Source organism: Thalia democratica, chromosome 1, assembly GCF_965202585.1.
Source record: "Thalia democratica chromosome 1, ktThaDemo2.hap1.1, whole genome shotgun sequence".
In the NCBI taxonomy this organism is placed as follows: domain Eukaryota; kingdom Metazoa; phylum Chordata; class Thaliacea; order Salpida; family Salpidae; genus Thalia; species Thalia democratica.
In genome coordinates this window covers 4,517,525-4,534,227 of record NC_139165.1, presented here as the reverse complement: position 1 = coordinate 4,534,227, position 16,703 = coordinate 4,517,525, and positions in this window count along the sequence as shown.

Below are 16,703 nucleotides of genomic sequence, written 5' to 3'. Positions count from 1 at the left end.
AAAAAGTACAAATTTATATTTTCTTAAGTTTAAGATAAAAAAAGTCTATCACTAACTAAGTATCAATAAAACAAAAAAAATATAATATTTTATAGCTCATATAGATCTATTTTTTAAATGAATGTTTGTTTTATGTTTTATTGGATTTCATATTTATTCATAACATTATTGCATATAACATATTGAAACTTGTCATTTTGTAAAAATAAATGATAATGCATTTTTGAGTTCGCCTTTTTTCGATTTTGTTCAAAGTGCGAACTTAAGCGGAAGTCTACTGAAACTATTAGATGGTTTATGTTTTAAAAATGTTAATAGTTTTTTTTTTTGACCTGGTTAATTTTATATTTGTCGTTTTACATTACACTAAAAGTTTTTAAAGCATAGTGATTAAAATATTTGTTTGAAAAATATTTATTAAATCTTGTTTAATCTGTTTATTAAATAAATAAAAAAATCTTGATAACCATTAAAGTTTTTATGTCAAAAAAGATTTTTTTGGTTTTAAAAGATTATAGATTTAAGGTCTTTATTTGAGATGACTTAAAATTTTTCATCAAAAAGATTCTTAAACTCATTTTATTTTCTAACTTGATTTATTATTGTTAAGAAATTCATATATTGAGGGTTTTTAAATTATTAATACAACTGTTTTTTGTTTTATCTTAATTCAAAGTATCTTAGCAATTAGAATGTGTTGTTTATTTTAATATTTCAACACTAGCTTTTAGTTTTTCACTATTTTTCTCTGATAAATTATTATAGGCTAATAGCTAGAAAAAAAAACACAATTAAATAAGCCATCAAAAAGACTGCTACAGTTACAAAACAAAATTTTAACCTAATTAACAGTTTTTTTTAATTGATTACTATCTGTTCACAGAATTAACTGTAAAATACTTGATTATTTTTTGAATTTAAATTAAGATAAAAAAATTTGTTATAATTAAGGTTTAGTTTCCTTAAGGTTATTCCAAGTCAAATACTATTTCATAGTATTCTACTACGCAACATATATTTTAAAATGTTTAAAATTAAAGTTTTAACTTTACAGCTACTTGCTTATAATATATCTTCGCATTGAAATTTATAATTTTACTGCATTAACCGAAGCTGTTGATGAAACTACTTTTCATGTGAGATAATCAATCAGTCGGTCAAACTTCCTCAAACTAGATCAGAAATTATGTTTTAATATTTATTTCATTATGTGTAAAATAAACTGTTCATTCTTTTATAGTTTTTTAATCTCTGGTATAGTAATTTTAGAATATGCCTATTTATAAAAAAAAAATTAAGTATTTTGTGCGGCTTAAATAAGTTACTTAGTATTAACTACTAAATGTCCAAAATTCGTTATATGAGAGATAATTACAATGCCAGGTTTCAGTTAAGATTTTAGATGGGTAACGTACGGTTCGGATTCAGACAAATTTCGACCCGCTAATTAACTTGAAAACTACTTTCTGAAAAATAAATAAAATTAGTTTTTTGATACTTAATATTTTGAAATACGCTTTCAACTTGGGTATCAGTTCACAATAGTATTTCTTAGATCACAATAATACTAAACAATTTATTACAATTTCCCTCCAGTTTTTTAATTTTTTTATACATTATTTTTTTAAATTATGCAGCCCGCAATCTTATTTTTTAACGAGTTGAAACTAGAAAAGACTTTTTAGTAAATATGAATTGCTGACTACAAAAGTTGTCCACCACTAACCTAAAAGTTTTATTAGTTTTGAAACAATTCATATTTAAAAAGTATTGATTACAAGTTACTAAAGGATTTTTAATAGTTAAGTATTTCTATATACTTTACTGGGCTTATAAGAAAATAACTGTAGATTATATTCTAAAGCCCTGTAAACTACTTTAAACATAGCCCAAAAGTGCGTGCATAAGAAGTACCGGACTGAATTACATTTCAAACACAACTTTTTTGGCTTAAAATTTTGTACTCAAGAGAAAAACTACTTTGTAAAATCGTGGGGGGCGATTTTTTTCAAATTTTTGAAAAGGGGGCGATTTAGTAAAAAAGTTTGGGAAACCCTGGTTTACATGATATAAATATAGCTGAAATAGCTCTACATATTATTTTAACAAGAAGTTTTAGACTAGATTAAGTTAGTCTGATTTTTATTAATACGGTATAACAATTTCTAATATTTCATCAAAAACAATTTGACTTATAAATAACCTCAAACAAACTGAAAAAAAATGAAACTATATTACATTGTCTAAGTTTCACTAAAATAATTGTCTTAAATTAGCCAGTTTTTTACTTTAACAGTGGATAAAAAATTTAGTATGCTATAATCTTAAAAGTAAAAAATAGAGGCTAAACAACTTTATATCATTATTTATAAAAGATTTATAACTAGAACACTTTTTACTAAAATAGTAACAAGTTACCAGCTACTAAAAGGAGAAATACATTTTAGCTTACAAATATCCTTAAATAATCTAAATATTTCATCAAAACTATACTCGCCTGAGTTTTTATAAAGTCTTTAAGTATCTTAAAGACTTTATCTTTAGCAGGCTTGGTTTTAGCAACCCTGATAATGTATAAGTTAAAACAAGCCAGAGTTGGCATGATTTTCACCTATACATTATCAGGGTTGGTAACATCTAAAGCAAAAATTTAGTCTAATAATCAGACTCTGGGTTACCACAAATCAGACAATCAAAGTTTGATATATATAAAAATAAAAAGTATCTACAAATACTTACTGTGATTAGAGCTTAAATATGGAATAAAATGTTAACTTAAGAATGTTATTATTAGAGATAAGCTAAAAAATGTTAATAAAATTAAATATATTAAGAAAAAAAAAACAGTATAAACTAGGTTGGCTTTAACCATTAAATATTAAAGAACTTTCTTTTAATATCATCAAAATAAAACAACCATAAACATTTTCAACATGGTTGCTAATTTTTTTAGCCAATAGTATAGTCTGAGTAACAGCTAAAGTCAGTTAACATTAAAAATATTTATAATTTGTAGATTTAACCCACAAAAAATTGTAGGTATAGTTATAGTGTACTTTAATCCTAGTTTTTATAACCATAACAAATAAATTATAATATTGACTTAACTAATACTGATATCAAATAAAATTTAGGGGTACTTTAAATAAGATTAGGCATGACATATATGAACATATTATATCAAAGAATCATGCAAACAAAAATAATAATATAATATAAAAACTTATCTTTAAAATTTTCTTTTAAAAATAGAATTATAACCTTTAACACAAGAAAATTCAAACTAGTGATGTACCGGACCCACAATTTCGGGTCCGGCCGGACCCGGATCCGGACTTTTTTTTCAAATTAGAATCCGGCCGGAACCGGATCCGGACTTTTTTTTCAAATTAGAATCCGGCCGGAACCGGATCCGGACTTTTTTTTCAAATTAGAGTCCGGCCGGAACCGGATCCGGACTTTTTTTTAAAATTAGAATCCGGCCGGATCCGGATATCAGACAAAAATGGCAATATCCGGCCGGACCCGGACCCGGATAGTGAGTCCCGTACATCACTAGAATAAACTAGCCTGAGTCAGAACGAGTTTTTTAAAAACTGAAAAAAAAGAACTTTAATCTAATAATAAGTAGAACAGCTAGCCACAAGGTTTACAAATTTAGGTGTTATTTACAATTAAAAACCTGAAATCAAGTTCTTGACAAAATACACTAGAAAATTACAAAATATTGAAAACTGGATCAGCTTAAACTCATTCAAAATCTAAAAGAAAACTAGCCTGAGTTTTTATAAAAAACTAAACTAGCCTGAGGCAGTCCAAGATTTTCTAAAATTCCCAAAAATTTTCAAACTAGCAGGGTTGCCACTGCTTAAGTCAATAAATCTAGCTAGAGTGAGTATAAACAAGCCTGACTCAGAATAAGTTTTTAAAAACTGAAAAAAATTGCTTTAATCTAATAATCAGTAGAACAGCTAGCAAAGGTTGACAATTTGTTAGTTAACTTTTGGACTGATTGTCGTACACTTAACTTGTTAGTACTACCCATCATAATTAAATCCTACCTTATCTAATTAATATCTAACAAATACTAAATTCTGACTGAGACTATTTTCTATAATCAGACACGACAGTTTTGAGTGATGAATATTTTATATAAAGCACAACAAGAAATACTAGCATATACAAAATTATTAATTACTGTGGTAACACTTTAAATACTGGAAGTTATTTAAATCTATATCAAAAGACTTAAAAAAAAACTAAAAGTTAAATAAAACTTTTAGTAAACAAGAAACAGTAAGATTTTTAATAAACTTTTAAACTATAAACCTGGCTTAGATATTTAAACAATTAAACACCTGTTAAAATATTCACTTTTAAAACAAAACACTACTTACAATAAGCATTCACAAAAACGTTCAAGATATTTTGTTGCTTCAAGCTACACACCAAACTAACTAACTGCTTATATATAAACTGCCTGTCATGTTCTGATGTTTTGTTGCATCAGTATTTAGTTTAAAACATTTCGTCATATGACTCTCATTGGCTCGTACATTCAACCGTATTAACTCTAAATATTCTCTCAGCTCAACTTTAAACAATAAATAATGCAAGTATTCATTCCAAAGTTTTCAATTTTACAACATAAATAAAGAGTTGCATTTCATGAAATGTTTATTTCATAGTTTAAATGTAAACAAATGTAAATTAGTCAGGTGTACAAAATGAGCGAATCACGGTAGGTGTTTAATTTTAACAGACGAAAATGACTCTTATTAATTTACACAGGGTTTGTTTTTGAAAAAATACTTTTCAGTATGCTCTTTTTTACTAACTAGATCAAGGTCCGGCCGGATCTCTGTTAGGATCCGGCCGGACCCGGATCCGGACTTTTTTTTCAAATTAGAATCCGGCCGGAACCGGACCCGGACTTTTTTTTCAAATTAGAATCCGGCCGGAACCGGATTCGGACTTTTTTTTCAAATTAGAATCCGGCCGGATCCGGATATCAAACAAAAATGGCAATATCCGGCCGGACCCGGACCCGGATAGTGAGTCCGGTACATCACTAATTCAAACATACATACTTCAAAAAATCTATGAATAATATTACATATAACAACTTGAAATAAAATCAAAAGAATGCTTGTAAGAAATAATGTGTGAAAAAAAAAACTTTAAAATAAACAACAAATTATACAAATGTGTATTTGAACTGCATGTTAGCAGCAGCAAAGGTGGTCTAGAATGAATCCCCTCTCCAACTAATGAGTAGTTATATCTGACTGTATTATGCAAAGCAAACTTGCATCAGTGAAACACGTGACCTTGCGAGCTTTCTCTTAAACGCTTGGATGAACAAAAACTTTAACTCAAAACTTTCTTTTCAATTTAAACAGTATGTTAATAGATTTTGATACCCTCTTCCAAATCTTGTTACATAGATAGAAAGTTTATAAAGTATAACATTATAAAAATGTTAAAAGATTTAAATGCTATATACTCAAATTTTAAGGAAAAAAAAAGTTTCACATACAAGCTTCTCAAATGACAAATTACGTGTTGACTAATTTTATATTGAAATATTTGATTACTGACTTCGTTTTATAGTAATATGTATTAATTCTAAGGTTTTAAATTAAATCAATTGCATCTGAATCAGATAGACACTTACTATTTAAAATTAAATCTGAATGATTGCTAATTGATAGTCAAGAATTAATTGTAGTATAAATGTAAAACAATTTTAGTTTGAAACATTTTAGCTTTAAAATTAAATTTGTTTATCTACTATACGGCTAGCCAGTTTATCTTTGCTACAAAATAATTTACACAACAAAAAAGACAAGTAGAATGTATTCATTTTCGTTAAACTAGATATGAGCTTTTCTTATTGAGTAAGTTTCTCCCGATGCAAGAAAAATCACTTAGACTAGTTACAAAAAGTATTTATATTAAATGTGTTTTATACAGCTTTTTAAGCTGTTTTAAAATATTCTCATTTAATTCAAAATTACATTTAAACTTACTAAAAAAACACTATAAAATTTCCTAAAACTATTTATATTTTTACTGTTTTAAATATTTGTGTTCATTCAACACTTAGTATCGTTTTAACTTGTGATTATTTTCATCTACATTTATATGCATACAATACTATTTATTAACCTCATCAATGTTTTATCATCATTTATGTCAAACCTATACAAGTTTGCTTTAAAAAGACGGTTTAGTATACAACGTTTTTAATCTCAACAATGTTTTTGAATTACTTTTGAAATCGAAACAATTAAGCAAGTAACCTGTCCGTATATTATTTAGCTCTTTAAATTTGAATATATATTTTAGTATCATATTATATTAAATAATGCTATATTATGTTTTAGAAGTGGTTTGCTTTAATTAAACCGAATTGTTCATCGGCACAAACTAATTTTGTAAAAACTCTTGTTCAATTAATTTTACTTGTATGAAAGGTCTACAATAGCTTTTGTGAGAATAACCTATATGAAGTCAACTCAGTTTTTCATGACTATATTATAACAAACATAAAATATTAACAAAACTTAAACTCATTTAATTTACCAACTTAATTTTTATAAAATTTTAGTTTAAACAAAACGTTTCATTCAAATAGTCAAACAAAAACTCGTAAACTTAAAAAATGCTTACATAAGCACTTTTAACTTGTACGTTTAATATTTATAAAGTATTATTTTCCATAACTTTAAAGAAGTATATAGTTTAACTTAGATTTAGTTTACAAAATAAAAAATTAAACTAATTATTAAATCACAAATTAAACTAACTAATTTAATTTGTGATTTTTATTTAACAGGTAACATTACCAACAAATTTGATTGATAAAATTTATAAATTAAATATTTATGTTTGAATAAATTAATTACTTATAATGAGTAGGTTAATATTAAACCAAAATTAATATCCAAAAAATACATAGATTATTTGTAAAAAATCTAATTTCTAATTAATTGTTAAGAATTAATTGTAGTACTAATGTCGAATATTTTTTTTAAACATTTTTGTTCTAAAATTCAATTTGTTTATCTACTATACGGATAGCCAGTTTATCTTTGCTACAGAATAATTTACACAATAAAAAAGACAAGTAGAATGTATTTATTTGCGTTTAACTAGATATGAGCTTTTCTTATTGAGTAAGTTTCTTCCGACCCAAGAAAAGTCACTAAGACTAGTTACAAAAAGTATTTATTTTAAAGTGTTTTATACAGCTTTCCCGAGCTGTTTTAAATTACCATAAATAAATATGAACATAATTTAATTTACTTATCAGACAGTATAAAATTTTTTGAAGCCAATCATTGCAAATAAGTGATTTGACGTCACGATCATACTTAATATTTTTTAACTAAAATATTTCTTACTCAATTTTTTTTCTAATATTTTAATCAAAAACATTAAGTGTAGTGTTTCATTTATTAAACGTACATTCTAAAGAACATTTTTTTAGGTACACTTTTTAATCAAAACAAACGACAATAACTTAGGGCACTTTTTATTATATTTTTATTGTGTTTTTGTTAAACAAACTTTAAAATAAGATTTGATATATAATAACATCAAGGGTGTCGCGCCTGGGTAGAATCGTTGGATGAGATACTTTATTTAGAAAAAATAAATAAACAATATATTATGTTGATATAAAACTGAATTGCTATTGTATACAAACGAATCGCTGTAATTGCAGAATTTTATCTTATTGAAATAGTTTTCAATAGCATTTAATAAAAACAATTTTTTTAATACCTGTACACGCCCTTTTACAAAAAACACACGTTCCGCACTTATTAGTTGTCTATTGAGATTAAAATTATCTAATATTGAGTTTGTGAATAAATTTATAATTTAATTATATATCTATTTTTATATACTTTAAATTCAATAAAGATGTTTTACTAAATCGGCAAGGTTTTTAACTTAAGTATGATTTTTATTGCCATACTGTACAATAAAAAATAAATCAGACTGTAAAATAGTATGTATTTTACGACTGTAGTGTAAATAAGACCAAAACCTTTTTTTGTGCACCAGATCCTACGACAAAATATTTCACTGCTTTTTTGTCGTTCAGTAAGCTGAGGATTTTTACTTTATTCAACTTGTTATAATTTTAAAAATTCTTGATTTTGAAATATCGTTTATTGTAAACCCTGCCCGATACATAAAATATTTATTTCGACTAAAATATTTTTAACTTATCCAAGCTGTTTCAAACTATATTAACAAGTATAATTATTAACTAATTTGTTTGATTTTTATATATAAAATATTTTGAAGATAATAGTTGCGTATAATCAATATGACGTCACACTTATTTTCAATACATTTTTACTAAAATTTTACGAGCCAACTTAAATTTTTATTTTTACAGTAAACGTAAAACATAAGAATTTAAAGTTGTTTAAACACAAGTATAAAATTTCGATGATTTAAAAAATACCTACTGTATTAGTCTAGTTAGTTGTGTATCAAGAAATGTATGTTATATTTTGTTTAGTAGTTAAACTTTGTTGTTACTTAACTCCATAAAGAAAACTTTGTAGTTTGTCATTTAGTTTTTTAGACGTATAAAACTTTTAAAGAACTTTTTTTTTTCTTTATAAACAGTAGATTAGTATCCATTTTTCATCTGAGTAAGTTTTTTTTTTTGATTAGGAGTTTATAAACTGGATTTCAATAGCATTGGTCCAGTCTAGTTTGTTGAAAGTTGTAATATATATATATTTCTGTTTGTAGTTTGATAGTGTAGTAGTTAACAATTTTATTTCATAGTCTGCATATTATAAAATTAAATAAAACTATTAGTCTCTAAATACATTTTTGCCAGAAAAAAAAGAAAGTTTAAAGTTTAAATTAGGAGTTAAAATCACTTATAAAATTTTAAACAATTAAAAGGTTGACTTATTTTATGATAATTAATGTTTTTTAACTTATTTATTATCAATTTATTTTTTTTCAAAAAGAAAAAAATATTATTTTTCAGTATTTTTAGTATTTTTTGGGGTTGTTTACATTATTTTTTTGGTATAGTTAAACTCATATAATTAGACATTTATTAAAGTAAGTAAAAAAAAAAAATTCATTGAAAGAATATATTTTTTTTATACTTTTTAATTAGTTTAACCAATTTTTTATGGATACAGCTTTATTTTACTTTGTTTTTGATTATTGCAGCTTTATTTTTATTTTGCTATGTTATCTCTTATTTTAATGTTACTTGTTTTTTGATAGGTTAAAATAAGCTGGTAGTATAGTCGAATGCTTAGACACACTAAAAAAATTCAAATATTTTTATTTTCGTTTTTTTCTTTAATTTAAATCATATAAAAGGTTAATTTATTTGCAAAATTTTGGATAAAATTTAAAATTAGAAACTTTGATAAAAACTTAACCCTTTAAGGTAAAGTTATATATATATTTTATGTGTATATAATGCTAGATATATGTGTGTATAAAAGTTCTTTAACTATTATGAATTTTTATTTATCTATTTTTTTTAAGAAAAATGTTAAATGTTGTAAAGTTTAATAGTCTCATTTTTCATAGAGCTTTTCGTTTTAGATTTTAAATGTTTTTTCTTTTTCATTTTTAGCTCATTATGATTTTGATTAAGTTTGGGTATGCAACTCGATTACCGAGAGGTCTTTTTACTATTCAGGTCACTGAACCAAAAAATTTTGAGCAAATTTTTATTTTTTTGTTTTGTTCAATAAACTATCAATTATCATAAAAGGTGAAAAAGCTGTATCTGACCACATTAGTAATTGTAACATTTGTAAAGATGAATGAACAACTGTTAACAACTTTGATATTTTAAAGAATGCAGAAACAACTTTGAGACCATGATTAGCGAAGCTATTTTAATTGAATATCATAACCTAATTTTAACAAACAACTAACTAAACCGGGTGTTACCACTAAGAATTTTTGACTAGTTACGTATATTTTACTTTTAAACTTATGCAAACGGTAATTGTACTGTAGTATAAAACTTTTAGTTTTGTTATATTACTAGTAGATATATATCTTATTATTTAAGTTTTCTTGTACATTTAGTTGTTTTACAACTAAATTTTAGTTACTTTGCACAGCTTTTTATTTGAAAATGACTAATAAAAAGTCGAAACAGTGTCAAAATTATTTAATAAACTGTAAATCTACAATATGTATCTCTATAAATTGGTACTTAAAAGTAAAGTTTGGAAGCAAATTGCATATTTTAAATTTGAAATTGTAAGCTTACAACGAACAAAAATTTAAACATTTAAACTTTGAAAAAACTACTTACAGACTAAATATGAGTTATTTTAAGTTTAAAATGAGTTTGTAATCAAAAAATATAAATGTTAAACAAACTTTGTTACTTAAAAACAAAAATAAATGTTTAGTTTTACTTTGTAGAAGACCAATAAAAATGTATTTTTAAAACCTTTTTCTTTTTAACAAGTAAATAATGGAAATTTATACGTTTATCAATTTTTGTCAAATAGAAGTTTTGATTTATATTATCAACCTAAGCTATTTAGATATGAAATTCAATTTTTATTAAATTGTTAAGGAACCTACAGTTTTTTTTAAAAATCTTATTCCTTTACTTATGTTAAACAAAAGATATTTTTTTAATAAAAACGTTGTTTTAAATATTTTCATGACGTAGGTTTTGAAACATCAAAAAAAAAGTTTTTAATTTCCTTAAATTTCTGAACAATTGTAAAGCAGATCTACGTTTTCACTGTCTTAGTTTGTAAGCCGTTAATAACACGGCTGTATTTAAATTGATTTGTTGTTTTTTAATTATATTAGAACGGTTTCTTCAAAACAATATATTAGTTATCTAAGTTTTATTTTTTTCTTTTACAAATAACTATAAAATGTTTGTTACTTGAGTTCTTATTAAGTATAACATAATAAAAAAATGAATTTATAAGTAAATTTAAAGCTTTGTAAACATAGCAAAGTTAATAACAAAGTATCCATCAAAGTTATTATTCATAAATAAGCATTTAATATTAAATAATTTTTTTATTAAAAATACAATAAAAAATGTTTATCACAAAAGTATACTTACTATAAAAGAACTATATGATTGAATACTAAATTAAAGTGCAGCTGCCTTTTTGATAAACTTATATCTTGCACGTAGATAACATTTTTGAGACATTTATCTTAAAATTTGACTATATGAATCATAACATGTACAACTATAACTAGAAGTGTAATTTTTAGATATTTTAAATCTCGCTATTTTGTAAAACTTTCTTATTTAATTAAAAAGTGAATAGTTTAAAACTAATAACTAGACTTAGCCTAGTATGTCACACTTTTAGTATTAAAAATAAATATTTTGAAACAATTGAATCTTTAAAACTGAGTTTTATGTTTAATTTATTTAATTTTTTTGAGAATCGTCAACTTGTCATTAAACAACAAAAAATTTTAATTATTGTTTGAAAAATTTATTAATAACCACAGTTTGGTGGTATTCAAAATGTACTACAGGAAAACTGGAGCTGTAAAAACTGTTTTTACTATTTGATAGTTGTTTAAAATCTAGCTTTTCCCAGAAATTACTTATATGTCACGGTAAATTTTGAAGAAATTTTTCTTTTTCAAATTTTTTTTTAACCAAATGAGTTTTTATTGTTAATAATCAAAAAACTGTAAAATTTAAAGAAAAAAAAGAACGCACACAACTCTGGCCAAAAGATTGTTGTGGAGAAAAACCTTTTAGTCATCGAGCTTAACACTATAGTTGTGCTATATAGAAAAATTTGAAAGCTATATTAAAATAAATATTACTCGTCAATGGTTTAAAAACTATCACTATATAAATCTTGCTATTTGTATATAAAACAACAAATGTAATAAATAATTAAATTCTTTAATAGTTTAACTTTGTTGGTAGTTTACTTGACAGAGAAAATGTTATTAAGTTGTTTAAAGAAATTTTTGGTCGTAAACGAAGTTTTAGAAAACCTTAAATGAAGTGTTTCGACAAAAAAAATATTTTAAAATGACTAAAATGCAATTACTGTTGAATTAATTTTTTTTAATTTAAGGTATTATTGCTAGTTTATATTTTACATTTTATTTAAAAAACAAATATTACTAACTTAATTTTCATGTTTTCCTTGTTTCTGATTTTTGTATGCATAAAATGGGGTTCCGTGGATTAAATGATTAATGATCACAAAAAAAATATTTTTAGCCAAGAAAAAAAATCTCCTTTACTTTAAAAAAGTTGTTTATCAAATATTTTGTAAACAAATGTTTACAAAATTCAATTATAAACATAAGAAAAAAATTTTTATGTACAAAAATCTTTATTTTATGAGTTAATAGTTTAAATATTTTTAAACTAGTATAATTAATCACAAAAGCTACTTATGCTTAATTAGATAAATAACCTAACTCTTTAAACTTTACCAAGTGTTTCTAGAATCATACTATTTTAGTAGCACGTTTAATTAACTAATTTACAAATACTTTAAGTATTAAACTTTGTATTTAATTTACAAACATTAAAGTTTTCATCCTTTGGAACAAGTTAATTAGTAACAGTTAAATTGGATTGACGAATGTATAAAAACTTAATGACAGTGTTTACACACAATCAGTACTAGTTAAGTGTTTAATAAAAGTTTGGTTAGATAATTAACTAAAACAAGTTCGAGTTGATTCAATTACTTAAGTTTTAAACAGAAGAATTTTAAACTGAAGTTTAGAAGCAAATTGCACGTTAAAATTTTAAAATTTTTAGGTTTTAAGGAACAAAACTTTAATCATTTAACGTTGATAAAAACTAAGTATATACAGAAAACTAAAGATTATTTTTATTGATTTATAACCATAAATACATAAAATGTTCAATAAGTTTTGTTAAATAAAATAACAAAACGTTAATAATAATAAATAAACGTAAACAATGTTTGAAATGCATCTTAACTTAAAGCACACCAATAACCGCCGAATGCTCTGCCGAAACTGCTTATATATGCAATTAAAAACGCATTAGTTCTCTCAAATATATAAATTAATTTTGGAAAAGCTTATCAAAATGCATTATTTTTACAAAATATTCCCACGCCCTAAAATCATAAAACATTTATTACATTATAAATTGATTCCCGTTTTAAATAGATTATTTTTAAGAGTTCCCACACCATCGGTACATTTTTCTTTGCAATTTATCATTTTAATGATTTTTGTCCGTTTTTGAAATAAAAACTCGAAACCTAGTTAGTTCTTCCCTTACAACACATTAGTTAAACGAAGACCTAGGCGTGGCTTAAAAAGATATTAAGCGAGTTATCTTTTGTCCCAGCGTTTAAGTTGATTTTAATAAATACAGACCTAGCTCTTTTCCCACCTAGTTAAACAAAAAAAATCCATGCTGCGGTTTATTTTTTTAAATAATTAGTACCCATCCGAGAAATTGTATTACTCATTATCTCAAAAAATACGAAATTTGCAAAAATTAAGATAAAACACAACATAACAACAAAGTAACAATGATCGTCATTTAGTTGTCTTCCGGCTCTTTGTCCTCAGGCATCTTGTCCTCAGGCTTCTTGTCCTCGGGCTCTTTGTCCTCAGGCTCCTTGTCCTCAGGCTTCTTGTCCTCGGGCTTTTTGTCCTCGAGCTTCTTTTCCTCTGGTGGTTAATAGAGGCTATAAAACATCAATTGGATCATTGACAACGTCTTGTTCTTTAAGGAAACTTTTTGATTTTCTGTCTTCTAGCTGGTTTGTAGAATCAGCAAAACACCACATCGATTGGCTTTGGAAATAATGGCAGCAGTAATTTTTGATTGTGGCGTCATAGAAGAAACACAAAATATTCATTCTTTTTTTTGTCTATTGTCGTACTTATAAACAAAAAAACTTTTAAAGTTTTATGCAGTACTAAAGTGTTAGGTGTGCTGAAAAGCTATGTTTAAACGACAATAAATTATTTGATACAAACAACGTTCAAAAAGATACAAACGCAACAATTTATCTAACAAGCGAAGAATGCTAAATTTAAAGGGAGTTTATTTTCGATTTCTTTTAAAGGAAAATTTTTAACACAATTGTATACTTGAACTTGAAACGAGTAATAAAATGTGGCAAATGACTTGCCATTTTACGACTAAGAAAGATGAAAACTCATACAAACATATTTTTAAACTTCAGAAACATTCTGATTTAAAACAAATACAACCTATACTTTAGAACAATTAATCAGCAGATCAAAACAATAAACTAGTAGTAGTAAACAAATAGGAAAATTTGTTTTACTAAAACTCAGACGTTATTGAGAACAACTATTCTGCTGTTATAATTCTAATTTTAACGCAGTTCTTACTTTACGTTTCTATGCTTAGAAAAATATTTATATTGCGCTCTCTTGGCAACTTATGAAATGAAATTTTGTACTAAAATACTGCGTCCCCTGACGACTTATGTAAATATAACACCTTCAAAAGAACATTGGGCACTTTAGTAAAACGGCTGTGCTTTTTAGGATCGAAATACTGCGCTCACATGCGACTTATGTTAGTTGCAACATATGTTATGCACTTAACTAAAATGATTTATGTTTTTAGGATCGATATACTGCGTCCCTTACGACTTATGTTAGTTGCAAAATATATTGTGTACTTAGAAGAAGAAATATTATGCTCGTTAGCAAACAAAACTGTGCACTTAAGCACTAAAAAAGCATGTATAAAAGTACAAGTAAAAATAACCGCAAAAATCATATAGTATTTTTAACAAAACATCCGTGAAATCAAGCTTATCTTTTATGAAACTCAATAAACCACTAGAACACACTTGTATTAAAATTGTAGACTAACTATTTCAATGACAAAGTTTTTCACGCAATTTTTCTTACCATAATCATAGTAAAATTCCGCAAAGTAAAGTATTATCGCAAATTATACTGTCAAAATATTAAACTCGTTAAAAAATTGTTTAGTGATAAACTTAAGTTTTTTTTTTCCCGATGTGTTTTTTAATTGAAATGGCACCTGATTTCTTATAGAAGATTCCTAATATTCAGGCCACACATGGTCTCCAATTATCAGATTTTATCAGTTACACAGATTTTATTATAGTAATAGGGATTAGTAAAGTAGATTACTACAACAAACAAAACAACACTTATACTTTATTTATGTTTGTTAAAAACTATAACTTAACTATCTAAACAGGTTGTTTGAAAATCGCATTTAGTTATATACTTTTAACTTTTTTGAGTAACTTTAAGTACCAGTATTTTAAAAAAAAATTTAGGACTTATTTGATTAAAGGTGGTACATGTTTTACAAAATATTTATAAAAAGTGCATTTATTTGATTATATTTTACGTTTAGTTAGCCATTTTGATTGCTTTTATTACAAAACATTTTTTTAAGTACACTAAAAACATTTTTTTAAATGTAATTATAATAGACTTAACTACATTTGTCTTTAATTATTGAAGTTGTACGTAGTTGAACTATTAAAAACAAAAAACTAAGCTTTTTTATTTTTTTCTTTAATGATACTAACAGAGATTTAAACGTACATGCTAAAGTATAGATACCAATTTCTAAGCAAGTATACTTGTAAGTATATGCACACTTAACAAGAAGATGAATAAAATGTTGTCTATCTGATAAGTATGTAAGATTTTTATTAATAGCGTTACAAATAGAAAGCAAAACTAATTCGTACAAAGGTATTATTTGCAATTACTAAAAACTGTAACATCAAAATTGTGATAAAAATTAGAAAAATAGCATCAAAATTAAAATGTTTTCCATTTCGAATAAAAAAATACAGAGCTTTGAATAATTCAGGTACAGTAAAAAATAACTAAGCGCTTTATTAAGTACAATAACCTCTCGGATTTTTACGCACTCGTGACTTTACGAACTCTCGTTTAGTTACGCATTTCAGAATTCTAAGAAACTAAAAAAAGTGTTTTTTTTTATATATTGCACACATTAGGTTTATTGTATATTTTAAAATTAAAATATGTTTTTAAATACTATCTCACTTCTCTATACCTTTAGACTTTGTGAACTTATGTTCCTTCATCAATTGATAAACATATAGCTATACCTCAGTATATCAGAGATTTTGTTTTTACTTATACTTATATATTTTTGTTAAAAAGAATAAATCTATTACAGTACTAATACATATTTTTGTAATAGGCAATTGAAACAAATTTTAAATAGACACTATTTTAATATAGATTAACTTAAACAAATGCTGAATTATAAATTGAATTTGGTAAGTACAATAGAATATAATTGTTAATTATCAAATAAGTCACATATAATCAAAGATAAAATCTACTTATTATTAAAATTTTTTAAATTTTATCTACAAGTGTTATTAATTTCTTTGAATTTAAATTCTTTTTTTTTAATATATGTATAGTTCTATCTTTTTTTATGTATTTATAAATACAGTAAACAAATTGTTAAAAGTGCTAAAAGTCCCTAGTTTGCTTTTAACTAGAAGTAATATCAAAAAACAGCCATTATAGTAAGTATATATGGTACCTCTTGTATCTTTACGATCTCTCGTATCTTTACGCACTTTTTCTGTGGACACAAATGTGCGTAAATAAGCGAGAGGTTACTGTAAATAATATGGTATACTTGGGACTGCATTTTCTTG